This window comes from Cyanistes caeruleus, chromosome 8 (assembly GCF_971803275.1).
Source record: "Cyanistes caeruleus chromosome 8, bCyaCae1.hap1.1, whole genome shotgun sequence".
Lineage (NCBI taxonomy): Eukaryota > Metazoa > Chordata > Aves > Passeriformes > Paridae > Cyanistes > Cyanistes caeruleus.
Window position 1 is genome coordinate 35,715,863 of NC_141708.1, and position 12,803 is coordinate 35,728,665.

General features: G+C 44.4%; 1 protein-coding gene and 2 long non-coding RNA genes across 4 annotated transcripts in view; 1 reads left to right on the plus strand and 2 right to left on the minus strand.

Moving 5' to 3' along the window:
* The window catches only part of MCU (mitochondrial calcium uniporter), a 77,485-nt gene that overhangs the window by 16,468 nt on the left and 48,214 nt on the right, over positions 1 to 12,803 (minus strand). The gene's annotated exons all lie outside the window — the stretch shown is intronic.
* On the plus strand, positions 518 to 3,860 carry LOC147652003 (uncharacterized). The gene is made up of 3 exons (XR_015289907.1): positions 518 to 564; positions 1,234 to 1,615; positions 1,798 to 3,860. It is a non-coding gene; the product is annotated as an uncharacterized LOC147652003 (long non-coding RNA).
* Positions 6,614 to 8,261, minus strand: LOC147652004 (uncharacterized). Its single transcript, XR_015289906.1, has 3 exons — positions 8,173 to 8,261; positions 7,998 to 8,081; positions 6,614 to 7,327 (listed from the first exon to the last, which is right to left on the minus strand). It is a non-coding gene; the product is annotated as an uncharacterized LOC147652004 (long non-coding RNA).

Genomic DNA, 12,803 nt, shown 5'->3' on the forward strand with positions numbered 1-12,803 from the left:
GAAACAGGCTGAAATTAACACTTTCTCCCTAACCCAACCCTTTATCCAGGATCCAAGTGCCCAGAAAACCCTTAGACACTGCACACTGAGATCCCTCATCCCCTGGGTACCCCACAGTGAGACCCCCTCAGCCCCAAACACCCCACAGAGACCACAGACTCTTCAACCCCAGACACTTGTCAGCCTCCTGAGACACTCCACAGATATCAGAGCCCTCAGCCCAATAACACGCCAAATATCAGAGACCCCTCATCCCCAGACACCCCAAATATCAGAGACCTCTCAGCCCTGGGCACACCACACAGCCCTCACAGAGGGCTCAGCCCCAGACATCCCAAATATCGGGCACCCCACACAGCCTTCAGAGACCCCCTCAGCCACAGACATCCCTTCCCAGTGACTATTAAACCAGTCTGCTGATAAAACCCTTCACAAAGAGCCAGTGTGGGGCTCAGAGCACCCACAGCACCTTCCCAGCCCACAGCAGCCCCTCACGAGGGCAGCAGGGTGACAACGAGAAGATGGCGGCGCCTTATGAGGGAGCGGCCTGCTGCCGGCACCCTGGTACTGCCCCACCAACTTCAGCTAATTCCTGCTAATTCCTCCTCAGCATCCCCCCCCTTCCTCAGACACCTCCAAAAGGGATTTAAATAGGCCTATCTGCCATTGGAGATGTATGCCTGCATCTCTCACCCACTTCTTTTCTTTCTCAGGTGCCTGGACACCACTGCCCGTTCCCAGGATCTCTCTTTTATAATTTTTAAATATTTTTTTTTTTTCTCTCAATCTTCCTTTGAAATTGAGCCAAACTTTACCAGGGATTTTCAGCCCTGTATGGAAGGCCTTCTGCAGCTTGTTGCTGTGGTCTCTGGATGCATTCTCACAGCCAATACACCTGTGTAGCATTTCCCTCCGGGCATACACAGGGCTGCTGTTTGGAGTCTGGGATGAGATAAAACACATAAACCCCTTGCTCCTGGCAGGGTTCTGCTCACACTGCATCCATGCAAACCCCCAGGGATTTGGCTGGAGAGGGAGAGCAGTGGGGAAAGCCCCTGTACCCAAGAGCTGTGCCCTTGCAGTGACAGCAACAAGCCACGTACTCCTGAGTGCAATTTTCTCTAAGTCCAAACTGCTGCCTTTTTCAAGCATACAGCTTGTCTCCCAGGACCTAAACACTTGTCTGATTGAATGCCACTGGCTTGAACTCATTCCTCTCTCTCTCTTTGACAGCACGCCCTTATCCATCCCACTCAAGAGGTCAGACTTTGCACCAAAAAGAACATTTTGCGCCCACTGCCTCCACAGGGCAGCGTTTCATGCGGATGAAGGTCAAGCAAATGAGAACCTGTTTGAACTGCAGTGCTATTCTGTGTGGATTTTTTTTCTTCTGTATTTTAAAATAAGACTGTAGACGGACACACACAAAAAAAAAAGGCAACGCCAGTAAGACGTGGGAAGTGTTATTCTTTACATTTGGAAGCACTTTGTATGACCTACGCGTTAGCAGATGATCTTCATTTGCCTCAATTCTCATTCCTGCCTGAATTTTCTCTTCTTCCAGCATTAGTACAAAGCTCTATCACATCTGCTAGGAAGGGAACATAAACAGGAGGTAAGCTATAAATACTCCCTTTTCATCCTGCTTCCTTTGCCCATCTGCCTAAAAAGAAGCAGGTAATCCACAGTGTCCAGGAAGAAGAGGGGGTAGGAAGAAGGAGATTAATTCTCTGCAAAAAAGGGAAAAAGCAGGGATGAAGTAACTGTTCCTCAACCTTCATTCTGCCTTTCTCCCAGGCATTACTGCTGCTCTGGAGATACTGAAATGAGGAACTGCAGCAGGAACTGTTGTTAAGCAGGAACATCACTGAATTTGATGGCTTTGATTGAGCCTCTCAGAGACAAGACAGGGAAGAAGAGGTAATAAAAGGGAAAAAAATTGAGCTGACATGTAAAGCACATCAGTCAGGCAGAATTGCTTTTAAGGTGCTTCCCTTGCCACCATCCACATGACTTTTCCCCCAGCTAAAAACCAAATCAAAACCACCAAAACCTTCTCTCAGTCTATATTCTTCATTTTATTGCAAGTGTCAACAACTTACAGAGAATTACCCTATTCCTAACTTAAGACAGATGATAGGCAGACCTTCACACTCTTTTGTCCAACCTTCACACAGTTCTTCCTACCTCTGGCAGACAACACAAAACAGGGCTGGAATTTCTCCCTGGCAATTTGTGATGCCAGATCACAGTTTCACCATGAAAATATTTTTGCTTTACTAGAGCAAAGTTTGGTTTGGATTCCACTTCTTTAATGCAATCCTCATGGTTACTGGAAAAAAAAAAAAAAAAAAAAGCTGAGAATTTTAATTCCTTTGAATCCTGAAGGCTTGAAACACAGAACCCAAACAAAACATTTAAACCTGTTGAGAGCTTTGAAACTTAAGAGCTAAATGCCTTTCACTAATCCAGACTCATCACTTGAGTCTTACTGCAAGATTTATAACTCTTTTCAAAATTAAAGGGGCTGTCAACCATTGTTTAAAGAAAGTTTGAAGAATTCAGTGACCTCACTAATTTTAGGGGTTTTGTCTCTCTCAGTCACTCACAGCCAAATAACTAAGAGAGAAGGCATGGATGCCCCTCAGCAATTTCCCCAGGGCAGCTCAGCTGTTTTGTTGCTTGGTTTCTTGTTTGATCTCCTTCCCCAAACCCCATTAGGCAACTCTTTAGCCTCTGTCAGAGCCAGTTTAAAATGAGAACTCTTGTCCCTCTTCTCCCACTGCAAAAAGAGCTTCCTGGTGAGGAAACTGCACCTCACTGACATCCCTGCACTTCCAGCATCAAGAATTAAACAATAAGCAGAGTTAATAAGAGAGAGATTCCCACAAGCACAAGGAAACTCCTCTGCCTCGGTGCATGCTGGGGAACAGCCAGCTCACACTGGTTTTCCAGGGAAATAAACTCAGAAATGAGGGAACCTCGCTTTCAGCTCTTGAAAAGACACAGCAGGCTCTTGCAGACTTGGGAGTCAGCACCAGCACAGGCACAGCTTGGGAGGATCTGAACGCTCTGAAATACTGTGAGGTGCAACATCCTGCAAGGCACAGCAGCCCAGCACATCCCACTGCTGGGGGAGTCCTACACCATCAATTCCCTGCAAGAAAGCACAACACAAGAAACATCTCATCTCTCTGGCTACCCTTACACCTGGGTTTGGTCCAAAAAGTGGTGGAACAGAAAGGTAAGTACTCCCAGACAGCAAGAGGCTGTGCCCACAAAGTCACATCCAGTCAATCCACAAAAAGTGGTTCCTTCTCTTGGATTATGAGCCTTACAGGGAGAGCCTAGAGGCCAAATTCACTTTAGGATTGAATCCTTTATGAGGCACTTAGCAGGCAGGTTTAAGAGTCTTGTCCTGAAGTGCCAGACAAGCTTTATAGATACTCTGATTCTCACAAGTTCGGGTCCTAAGCAAAAAACTAAGTTTGGCTACAAACATCTGCAGCCAATTAACACCAGCCAGTTTTTTTCTGGAAGAAATACAAGAGTGTAAGACATTCATCTTGGCATTCTTCCCTGTTTTCTACAATCAGTTTGCAGCAGTTTACCACCAGGTGTGATTAGTACAGTAAAAATCAAACCTTTTGCTAGTCCCACACACATTTCATGAAGCCCTGGAAGAATCCTCCAGTTGGTTAAGGGTGGATGCCTGACGTTCTCACCCTGGATACGCTCCCTGCCCTAAGGATTGTTACTGTGCAACTCTCACTTCTAAATCCCTGGCAAGACTAGAGCAACAGAAGGAAACAAACAGAAAAAAAAAATTCCAATAAAAATATATGGATGTTTTAAAGCCATTAAAGAACTCCATTTCATTGTGCTACCAGACCACAGATCAAGGACACTTACACGCAAACTTGATATCCTTACATGTTAATGTTTAATGTTCTTTGTTTAATGATGTACTTTTACTTACTTTGCAGGATGGCCTCCCTCCTGCACCCTGAGAGAGGAGATGGTGCAATGCTCACCTCCTGTGTGCCACAAGTACAAGAGGGATCTTGGCAGAAGTTAAAGCACGAGAGAAAGGCAGTGCTCTGCAGAGGCAGATCTTTACTGACACACTAACAACGCGCAGGAAGAGCACAAACGTGTTAATTTGGAACCTGATACTTAACTAGTGTGTTAAATTCAGTTCTGAAGGTTTCCCAGCTCAGCTTTTCCCTGCTCATCTCATCTGGCCTATCTGGGAGGGGAGGAGGTAATAGAAATCATAGAACCGTGGAATGGTTTGGGTTTGAAGGGACCTTAAAGATCATCTTGTTCCACTCTCTCTTCCCACGGGCAGAGACTCCTTCCACTATCCCAGGCTGCTCCAAGCCCTGCCCAACCTGGCCATGGACACTCCCAGGGATCCAGGGGCAGCCACAGCTTCTCTGGGCACCCTGTGCCAGGGCCTGCCCACCCTCACAGGGAAGAATTCCTTCCCTATATCCATTCTAGCCCTGCCCCTCTGGCAGTTTAAAGCCATTCCTCCCTATAAATAGTCTCTCTTTTTGCAGGTTCCCTTCACTTACTGGGAAGCCACAATTAAGTTAACCCAAAGCTTTTCTTCCCTGGAGCTGAACAATCCCAATTCTCTCAGCCTTTCCTCACAGCAGAGGTGACTACCTCTGCTCCCTACCACAGGCAAGTGGGGTTCTGTACAGCACAAGCAGCACCCATGGGGTATCCTGCAGCGTTCTGTGCATGGTTTCAGAAACAAAGACTCACTCCTCTGGAGGAGGAAAAGCTTTTATCACCTGTGGGACTGCTCACCAAACCCCAGCCTTGGCAGTGGGTGGGGCTGACTGGAACACTCACTGCTTCATCATCAGTCATCTCTGGCAAAATAAAGCAGGAGGCCCAGAGATCAAAAGGTTTTTATTTAATTGACCATTGATAAAGGGAATGACTGCAATAGCATCTCCTAATAGCTCAGAGCTATTCATTTGAGCATCTCCTGCATGGCATTGCTGTGCTACAAAACTGAATGTAATTATGCTCAAATGCACGAAAGCACAACGGAGGCACAAACATAAATTTTTAGGAAAGCTGTAATGAAGTCAATCACTTCATCTAACAGCCAGTGCCACCTTCAAACCTCAGTCACATCCATCACTCCTGTGGGGATGAGAGACTGGATGCCCTTGGGAAGGGCTGCTGCTCCCCTTTAGGTGCCACCACAGCTTAGGCACCAATCCACTCTGTCTCCTCCCAAACCTCCCTCCTTGGCAAAACCAGACAAAACAGGGTTTATGGACATGCACTACGCACAAACCCACCTTTTGTCCACATAATGATTAAGTCCAGACATCCAAGTTAAAATCACTAAAGAATCTTAAAGATAAACAGACCTAAGACTTCCCCTAACTTATAAAGTTAACCATTGCCAGCATGTGCGATAAACCAGGATTACCCAAATATTTCATTCCAGTTCCTTGTTTTAAAATTCCTTTTCCTATAAACTTCTATTCCCCAGATCACAAGGCTTCTTTTAGTAGGATTTTAACTGAAATTTTTAAAATTGTTTCAGCTCAAGTATTTTTACTTTGTTAAAACAGCACACAACATATAATATACTGTGTTTACACCTCTACCTACAGTTTTTTCTCCCCATAGAAACTACTGCAGCTTCATCCAAAGAATAAGACACAAGGAGGATCCTATACAAAACAAATCCATTTTCAGCAGCCAGTCCCAAAAAGCTGATTTGAACTACTTTCCCAATTATAAACTGCAAGCCACACATCAAAGACACCCATGTTACAAAGGGTTTGCAGTTCACACCTCTTCCCTATATGGAGGCTGAGGCTTAACTCATATTAAGAGAGATTGAGAAGCCTTGGAAATGAACCATTAGAAAAATGACCATTTTTCTAGTCATTAAGGCCTTTTAAGAATGAACAGTCCTGGGAAAAGAGATTATCCCGGGAGAGAGGGATTTGGAATGGAAAGTAACAGGAGATCTTTGGTTTGATCACTTCCTTAAAGCTTTTCCAAATCAATTAAACTGGGTTTAATACACTGTGATAGGTGTTCAGTGGTCTAGAAGAAGGCAATTTACAATTTGGCTCCGAGTTACACAAGCTGTCAGAGACACCTTTAGAGTTTGTATTTTCATTGACAGTCTCAGTTAGTTAATGAAAATTGAACCATTCTTCTCTGGAAAATTAAACATACACACAAAACAGAGAGAAAAAAAAAAAAAAAAGCCTCTGTGGAGAAGCCACAAAGCGACAGGCATCAAGGTAAGGACTTCAAAACATATTTCAAAACATATGCTTTCAATCCAAGTGAGGAGGCTGGCTCAGCTCACACAGAATCAGATACTCTCTATACCTTCTTTCCAAGAACCTTTTTAATGCTTTCTCACTGCTCTAAACAGCCCTGGGAAGCAGGACTTTTGCTTTGATCCAATGCTAATTATGACTAAAAGCTCTTTCAGCTGTGAATCCCAGGTTTCTGCTCTTCTGTGGGGATAGCCTTAAGAGGCCAGAGAGAATCACAGAATCCCAGAATGGTTTGGGTTGGAATGAACTCTCAAACCCATCTCATTCCAACCCCCTGCCATGGGCAGGGACCAGGTTGCTCCAAGCTCCATCCAGACTGGCCTTGGACACTTCCAGGGATGGGGAAACCACAACTTCTCTGGGAAACTTGTGCCAGGGCCTCCCCACCCTCACAGGGAACAATTTCTTCCTGCCATCCCAGCCTTTTGGCAGCTTTAACCCATTCCCTCCTGTCCTGTCACTATCTGCCCATACAAAAGTCCCTCTCTCTCTCCTTTGTTTTTAAAATGATTTTGGCTGTTTGGGTGAACAAACAACAGAGAGAGCAAGTTTCCCCAGCTAACGTGCTGCTAGGACTCTGCCTGGTCTTCAAAGCCTGTGAAATCTGCTGGGATCAGAGCTCTGCAGTCTGATACCTGCAGCTTGAAATCATCCCCAAAATACCCATCAATAACTCGGAAGGTCCAGACATAAAGGAAGAGTGATTCAGGGCTGGGGCTCCATTACAATCCATTCCTCTCATCCCTCCCTGCTTACACTACTTTGCTGATGGATGAACTGGACCCAAGCAATTTGTAAGTGAACCACAACTAGCTGCCACAGCTTCTAGTCACAGTTCTTTCCAACGGGCTCTGCTGAAAGCTTGGACATCCACAAACATTCGCGTGAGACATCGAAAGCAGATCCCCCTCTTCTCACAGGGTTTTTTGGCTTGTTCTGGTTGGTTTTCTGGTTTTTTGTTTGGTTTTTTTCAGTGCAGACGAAGTTTATTGCTAAAATCAGACAGAAAGCAGCAAAGTGATGAGTTTAGGTATGAAGCCCAGGCATTTCCAAGCAGAGAGCTTATCCTTTTGGGGAGCAGGAGCCCTGATGGCACTCTGGAACCGCCTCGGAGAGGCAAAACCTTGCGTGCTTTCCCAGCACAGCGGTGAAAACACATTAGCCCTTGAGAAAGCATTAAGAGAAGCACTAAAATAGCTGGCTGAGAGCAGTATAAGTGGCTGTCCAGACAAATACTAAGGAGAATCCATAAAGAGCTCTGGAGGCAAAAAAAATCCTCAGTGGGAAAGCAGACCACTGTTGCAGACACGCAAACCAGGAACACTTACATCAAGTTCAGACTAAATATCAAAGAGCACTCATTTCTGAGGGGAAACAGCCACGATGGAAACTGAAAACACGCAGGAAGCTGGGAAAGGAGCAGCTAGATGAGCAGGGAAACAGGAGGCACACAGGTCACAGCCTTGCTACAGCGCTGCAGGACACTGCACCAGCTGCAATCGTATTTGCTCAGGAATGCAAGAACCCAGCAAATCCACTCAGCCAGAGCACATCCCACATGGATTGTCTACAGACAAGCACCATTGCTGCGGTGACATTCCCAATGACCTTGTCCCATCACCAACGAGGTTGTACAAAAGCCCTCCCCAAATTTTATCTTACCCTTTTGCACAGCAGGCACAGGGTACTTGAGTGCTTTGAAACCAGTTTAAGAAGGCAAGAGTCTCATCTCTACACTGTGTCTTCCTGTAATTCAAGAATATCACTAATAAACTTAGGAAAAGAATTCAGGCAAAGTTACAACACCAAGAGTTTGAATACAGCCCAGGAATCACACCTGAATGGTGGGTGACTGGCACACCCTTCTCCTCTGGGGATAAATTTCTTTTCCACATTAGGAACCCAGAAAGATTCATTCCAATATGCCTGCAAGCAAGAGGAACAGAATTAAAGTTCACCTGAGTTTGTTTTTTTTCTGGCATTGATAGGTTTTCAGCATGCAAATGCTAACAAGGTATTTATGAAATTATGATTTATTTGGAAAGAGGGGCAGGGGGAAGCTTTGGCCTGTTCCAGCCTTTCCGAACCAGATCATCACCAAGTTGTCACGAGCCCCTACTTGCAGCAAGGGGCTGGGCCACCAAATACTTCAAAAAAACACATTATTTCAATTTTTAACAGTAACAAAGAGAGACAGTAACAGTTTTACAGTCTAGAACACAGTCTGTGTGGTCCTTGGCTTGGAAACATTTGTGAGACCAGTCCTGTTTCTCAAATATTATTTGTTATTAATATATACAGTATGTTTAACAACACAGTAGCCAGTCTGACAGGCTGACATAGTAAATAAGTCTGACCAGCAAGAACTGCTGTTCTTCTCGCCTTTTGTAGATAAGGGAAGATGGACTTAAATCCAGTAAAATATGTCATTAATTTGACACCATGACTCTCTGGATAAGCAAAGCAAAACCTCTACCCTTCCAGAACACTGAAAAATGCAGAAGCATCATCTCCCAGACCACTGAGCAACCACCACTCCTTTGGTTTGGTGGGCTGGTGAGAAATGCGTTGGCAAGTTTGTAGGAGAGAGTGTGGCAAGTTCAGGGGATGACGTCTGGCAGAGGGAACATTCTCATGCACACTGATTGCTAACATCAAACTCCTTTTTCTTGGAATTCTGCATCTTCCAGACAGAAAGTCCCACCTAAGGAAGATTAACTACCTGGTTTCTCAAAAAAAAAAAAAAAAAGCAAGTTCTAGCGAAGCATCTCGTAAAAGTCACTCCTCTTACCCAAGTGTTGGATCCTCAATTTGCCTGGACAGAGGCAGCACCCCTGATGTGTAAAACCCCCAACACCCTGCAGAAATCCCAGCAGGAAGCAAGAACACCCTTGTCCCTGCTGGCTGAATGCTGTGAGTGTGCAAAGCCAGCTCCATCCTCACGCTGTGGTGCTGCTCCCTTGCTGATCTACACTAAAGGTGCCACTGGATCACAGCAGCTCTTTTCAGGGAGCTGGCATTGGGACACCTCTGACACAGCCGTAAGCGGCGGCTGGGTAAGAAAAATCAGGACTTGTGGACCTTGTATAAATGGAATTTATAAAGATAAACAGAAATAAAGCCTGCACAGCCCCAAACAGATTTCAATAAGCTTTCCCCACACTATTTACAGCCCAGCAAGAGGCTTAAAAATGCTCATTCTGGTCTGGCTAGAGGTAGTTCACGCAAGTGTCAGGCTCACCTTCATGGGGTGACACGAACTCCTCTTGATGCCACAAACCTTCCTAGAACTGCATTTAAATGCAAACTCTTTCCCTGTTTCCCTCCTCTTCCCATAAGCCAGGATTTCTTTGATTCTCAGCCTAATTAGGAGATAATTTTAACTCTGTCACTGGTTTGACTGCTCTGGTGCCTAACCATGCTATTAAGCAAATCATTAGCTGACATGTGGCACCTTTTCCATCTGACAGAGACAGCTCAGTGGGGAGGATGGGGGAAGACTCCAGAGAAACAACCACTGCCAATCCTTAGATTTAACAGGTTACAGCTCTTAAAGCACTGTTTATGCCACCATATCTACTTTAGTATGAGCAACAGGGGCAAGACAAGCAGCTGTAACTGCAGTCCAACCTGCCTGTCACATATCCAGGGTCACCGTGAAGGACTAAGGGACAGCTTGATCCTGGAACCACCAGTGAGGAGCCTGAGCAGCACAGGAGCTGCAGCAACCAAGCAGACAAACCATTTTCTGCACTTGAAAACCACCTGTGCAAGACTTTTCCTGCTCCATTTCTACAGCCTCAGGCTCTGGGACATTCTGGCAAAGGGCATTGATGCCCATCAGCTCCAAACCTGGAAATGCTGCTTTATGTATTTACTGTTCCAGGAGAAAACACAGCAGCTTCAGTCATTTATTGCTGCCTGAAAAAGGCTCCTGTGCCTCACTCACTTCCATTTAAGCAGACTACTTCAAATGAGCACTAAGTTAGACAGAACAAGGAGCTTTTCAAAAACCACACCACAGCTGGCTAAGTTCTGTGAAAGGAGTGTTTTCCCACCTATCCCACCTGGCGATTCCTTCAAGGATCCCAAATGAAGTACACAAGCAAACAGTAAGGCATCATTTAACAACTCAATGTGCCTAAATTGATTGTTTGGGTGTCAGTGAGTCATTAATTGCCAAGTTCAAAGGGTTGCTTTCTCCTTCTAGGAAAGCCTTCTGTCAAACACACACCAATTTGCATGGAGGAGTCATTTTTGTCTGGTCTTTGGCAATAGCAGGAAAAGGTTGAGGTAATAGAGGAGGCTTTTAACTGGTTGTCAGTGTTCGCTCTTCACAGAAAATACATTTCACAAGTCGTTTGGGTGACTGGCACCTTTGTGTCTCCTCTCCATGTGCTACAGCACCTGGGAACAAGAGGAGTCTGAGACCAAGCAAAGATGTTCCAGATTCCTTAGAAGGGATCTCACATGACAGAAATGGCTCAAGTACTGACACAATGAATGCTTCTTATACTATTTTACCACTTTACAAGGGGAAAAAAACCTCCAAGGTCTCTTGCAAATCAATCCTGGGAATCCATTTTTCCTGCTTTTTGCCACAGTAGCCGAGTTTACAGTCATGTAAGCCATGGAGAAGAAGCCAACCTGGCACAGCTGGAGGAGAAACCACAATTCCAGATGGGCTTTTAAAGCTCTCCTTTACTGACTTGATCTTAAACTACAGCACAGACTGTCAGTGCTTTGCTGCTCAGTGCAGCAGCTCTTCTGCTTTAATGTGCCAAGAAGAGTCACCAGTTCCTCGCAGGGGGAGATCATGAAGTCACCAGGACCATCCTAGAAGGGACCACCACAGCCAAGGGACAAGCTCTACCAGCAGGAGAGGGCACACACACAGTCAGCTGGCTGATTTCAGAGCTGCTGCTGACAGCACCTATGATTTGTGTAGTTACAACAACATTTCTGAAGCCATCAGCTGGTAGCAGCTTACTGGCTATCAACAGGAGCAAGACAGAGGGGAAATTCATGAGCTACCAGTGGCATTACTGGCAAAGTCCATGAATATTCATGTCACTAAAACACAAATTAATTTTATTTTTTTTAATTATGAAAGAAAAATTAGCAGCTCCAAGTAACCCCAAAGCTTTATAAACATTAATACACCAAAACAACAAACCCAAAGATGACCAAGAGGACTCTTTCACTCAATTTTTCTGGACCAGTGCATTTCTACTTATTTCCCCTCCCTTAAGGAGACCACCATCCAGTTCACTGTATGGACCAAGCAGCTCCACACAGTGGAGTTGAAGTCACACACACACCTACAGCACAAGGCAGATTTTATTCAAACAGCTTACACATATTTCAGACTGTAATTTTCAAAACTTTTTCTCCTTTTTTTTTTTTCTTTTTTTTAAACCCAGCTTGGAAACAACCAACAAAGGCTCCAGTAGGAATTAAACCAACTTTTATAACCCATGTGGCACACACAGACGTGTACAGCTGGAGCTATACTGCCGACATGGACAACTGGCACACCAGTGAGCCACATATGAAGTGTGGGTAACTAAACTTTCAGATCAGACACCCATTTTTGCCCCAAATCAAACAGTGACAAGCACTGTCAAAGCACCCACAGGTGTCTGCTGCACACAGGCAGCACAGTGGAACAGGGTCAGCTCCCAGCAGGCTCCAAAGTGACAATCACCTTCAAAATGTAGCGAGCAAGCCTGCCTTGAATTGACTAATAGAGCACAATCATCTGAATTTACTAAGAATATTTCATCACAGTGTGAAAAATGAGGTTTACATATAGAATTACATACATAAAATGAGGTTTTTATATAGAATTTAAAAGTTTAATAAAAAGACAATTAGGAGATAAAAAAGTATACAGGTACAGTCTTTGCATTCAGCCAAGAGAGCACACCTTACTAACAAAGGATTGTCCCTTAAAAACAGAACCCTACTACATATCCATAAATTCCCATACATATTCAGACACTTTTCTCAGGATTTTTGGTGTTCCTCTGTTTAGTTTTTCCTTGCCCCCCTTCCCAATAGATCAATCTTCTAGGCACCACTAGGTTTCATGTCCTTTGATAACGGGTGCCATAAATTTTTCCTTTGGAGGGCTTGGAGGACTGCTTGTCTTCACCTGGACAAGACAATCTTAGGATGGAAGAGGGTCTCTGACTATTTCCTTTTTTAGTCTCTGGGTTATATAAACAAAAAAGTAGTTTGTGCTTTAGTATCTTGTTATAACCTAACATATATGCATTATACCACCATTTCTAAGTTTCATCAATAACAGAAATAAAGGAAACTATATTAACACAACAAAATTTTCTAATCTTATACATATAACATTCATTATAATATTTGCAAAAAGCCAATAATACGATATGCATTTATAACAATAGCAATCCTAAAATACAATGGATGCATGCACTTGGCTATGGATGTCTG